The sequence below is a fragment of the Mandrillus leucophaeus genome, unplaced genomic scaffold (assembly GCF_000951045.1).
Source record: "Mandrillus leucophaeus isolate KB7577 unplaced genomic scaffold, Mleu.le_1.0 Scaffold572, whole genome shotgun sequence".
In the NCBI taxonomy this organism is placed as follows: Eukaryota; Metazoa; Chordata; class Mammalia; order Primates; family Cercopithecidae; genus Mandrillus; species Mandrillus leucophaeus.
The window spans coordinates 2,038,182-2,041,569 of NW_012106164.1; the positions used below are offsets into that span (position 1 = coordinate 2,038,182).

The window sequence follows — 3,388 nt, forward strand, 5'->3', positions numbered from 1 at the left end:
ACCAGTGTATTCTAACTGTTACACCATATTTTAAAAAAAAAAAAAAAAAAAAGAAAGAAAGAAAAAGAAAAGAAAAGAAGAAGAAAGAAGAATTCAGAGTTCCTGAAGAATATCCACCATTGAGGCTCAATGTCCAATAATCAGGGAAGAAGCAAGAAGAAGAAAGAAGAAAGAAGAAGAAGGAGGAGGAGGAGGAAGAGGAGGAGGAGGAGAAGGAGAAGAAGAAGAATTCAGAGTTCCTGAAGAATGTCCATCGTTGAGGCTCAATGTCCAATAACCAGGGACTAAGATTTGGCAGCTTTTAATAATGATGGCATGGGCTGGGTGGAGTGGCTCACACCTGTAATCCAGCACTTTGGAAGGCATCACTTGAGCCCAGGAGTTTGAGACCAGCCTGGACAACATAGGGAGACACCATCTCTACAAAAAATTTTTAAAATAGCAGGGCATGGTGGCATGAGCCTGTAGCCCCAGCTACTGAGGAGGCTGAGGTAGGAGGATCACTTGAGCCTGGGAGGTCAAAGCTGCAGTGAGCTGTGATTGTGTGTTACTGTTCCTCCCTCTTGGGAACTGGCCAAGTCAGCACTAACAGGAGGCAGTTGCTGCGACACAGCGAGACCCTGTCTCAAAAAAATAATAATGATAACATCGATTAATATTAATAAAGTCCAAAAATATCTTGCTATTGTTAGAGAAAAGGAAGTTTACAAAGCTGTAAATTTAATGAGTAATGTGAGTTTAATGAGAAAGATACCCACAAAAATACTAACAATGGTTATATCTGGTAGATGGGATTACTAGGGGTTTAATTTTCTTTTATGGGTTTTCACTGTTTTCATACGGAACAAGTACCCTTTCTGTAATCAGGAAAAAAAAAAAAGACAGTATCAGTCTACTTTTAAGGACTTTTATTGTGCCACAACCTGTTTTATCCTGACAGTAGGGTTTTTTTTAATGTTATCTTTCTGTTCTCCTCTCTCTTACCCCATTCTCAACTTGGACTCCCTCGTAGGTTGGTTTAATAACTATCAATCAAGAAACATCATGGATATTTAGGCTGGAGCATAACCCTGGAGGCTGGCTTCAATAGCTGGAGGACCCATATAGCGGAGAGATTTGGCATGTCCTATGGAAGGCACAATATCAAAGCCAAAGATGGAACAGGCTGCAGGATAGGTAGTAAACTCCCTAGAGATGCATTTTCCAGAACCTGGTCTAAGGGAAACCACTGCTAGAGCAGTGGTTCTAGCCAGAAGCGTACCACAAATCCACCTGAACAGCCTGTCTGAGGTATATGGCTCAGGACTTCTTCCTGAGCACCCAAAACTAGTTGGTCCAAGGTGGGGTTTGAGCATGGGAGCCTGGAGAAAGCTTTCCAGTGGATCCTGCCAAACACCCACTTACACCTGCCCCAGTCAAAGACCAGTGATCTAGAAGGTCTTGATAAAGACATATTGTTCAGATTCTCCGGAAAGGGTGGCAGCTTACCACCTGACAGTCCTAAGCAAAACAAAACTAGCTTCTCAAAGGCAGCCAAGTCAAGCGAGGGATGGGGAGGCAGGATGCCAGGGGATTGTTCCTCAAACCTGGTCCACCTGCCTGCAAACCCATGCTCTGCCCCATGGCCCAGGGCTGAGGCCCCTGCTTCTGGTTGTCTCTTAACAGCTGCTCTCAGTTCATCACTCCTCCTGCTCCCAGTTCCTCCAGCCTTGGCTCCACCTGCTCTCTTCTTCCTTGCCTCTCTCATCATCCAAGGCTTTATTAATAACCTATTCAAAAGAGACAATGCGCTCACCCCAATAAAACGACCCTTCCATATCCACCTCCCCAGCCCACCACCAAAAACAAATACTCCTCCCCCTTGGGAAGTAACCAAGTCAGCACCAATAGGAGGCAGTTGCAGTGACTATCATAAACAGCTGACATTAATCTGAGCTGCCATTCCAGAAAAGCCTCGGCAAGACTTTGCCAAAGTCCTCAACCCGATTTCATTTTATTTGTCACACATTTGAGAGAAATCCAGCTGCTATCCAGGTGCCCACACAACTCTGCTGTACACTTCTTTCCTACTGGGTAGGGCTGAAACTTTCGAAGTCTCCAGGCCAATGCATTAGCTCGGCAGCCTCTCTCTGCTCTTCACTAAGTGAAATTTTCATTCCCTGTTGTTTAGAGAATGTTAAATGGTTAATAGCCTCCCTTGAGTTTTACTTCCTGCTAAGGGGCCTCCTATGATTTCACGATAACTCAGGCAGGGTAAATTGCCACAATTAACGTCCATAAGCAGGAACCTCTCTCTAAGTGTTCTTCAATTAGCTATTTCTTACGCCTGCTTTCGAAAAATCTTTGGAGGAAGAAAGACTTCTTTTAAAGCAACCTAAGTATATGACAATACAGCAGTCAGTTTATTAACTTGGGAACTAGCACTCACCCTGAGGAGTGCCTGAACTCTCACTAGATGCAAAGTCTCCAGAACCAAGCCTTGGTTAATTCTGACTACCAATCCCTCAGCTCTGGACTTGGTGCACTTAGTGAAGGCTTGACAAATGGATAAATCTATCACGCCCATGGTTGGCAGGCACTGGGCAAGGGGCCACAGTGTTAAGGAAACAAAACAAACATCCAGGAATTTAAATAGCAGTTCAAGACAGCAATACAGGGGATGTCACAAGACAGGGTGAGATTGACAGATGAACAGTGCAGGCAACATATTCTGAAGGTTCGGGAACACAAGAGGTAGCTTCGGGCTGAGAGGCTGGAAGAAGACCTATGAATTGAGCCAGAGAGAATGAAGAGCATTTTGGGCAGAGGGAACAGCCAGTATAAAGGCTTAGAAGTAACTTCATGCAGCATATATAGGGAATAGTATTCAGTTTACTTTTGAGCATAGGGTTGCAGACTCATTACAAGATGAAAAAATCTATTATTTTTTGAGGAAAGGCACTTTAGTTCTCCCTCTCAGGTAAACTATTTCTCTTATAGGGTTATACCATTTAATCCTAATTGATTTTGAATTTGATGACTTAAATTGAACTTAGATTTTTCCATTCACTTTTTCCTTAAGCTCAGTACCCATTGCTGGTCACAAGCTTTCTAACATTAGGCCACTGTACTTGGCACTGAAATCTCATTTATAAAACAGATTAAAGGACAGTGTACACTTACAGTGCCTGGGACAGTGCAGGGCAAATCACAAGCAGAAACTCCTTAAATGTAGCTACTATTAGTATAAAAGATTATGCCCTGACCAGGCGTGGTGGCTCATGCCTGTAATCCCAGCACTTTGGGAGGCCAAGGCAGGCAGATCACTTGAGGTCAGGAGTTTGAGATCAGCCTGGCCAACATGGTGAAACCCTGTCTCTACTAAAAATACAAAATCAGCCGGGCGTGG

At 43.8% G+C, this 3,388-nt stretch overlaps 1 protein-coding gene across 1 annotated transcript in view; it reads right to left on the bottom strand.

Moving 5' to 3' along the window:
• RGS3 (regulator of G-protein signaling 3) overlaps positions 1 to 3,388 on the bottom strand; it is a 136,978-nt gene that overhangs the window by 106,418 nt on the left and 27,172 nt on the right.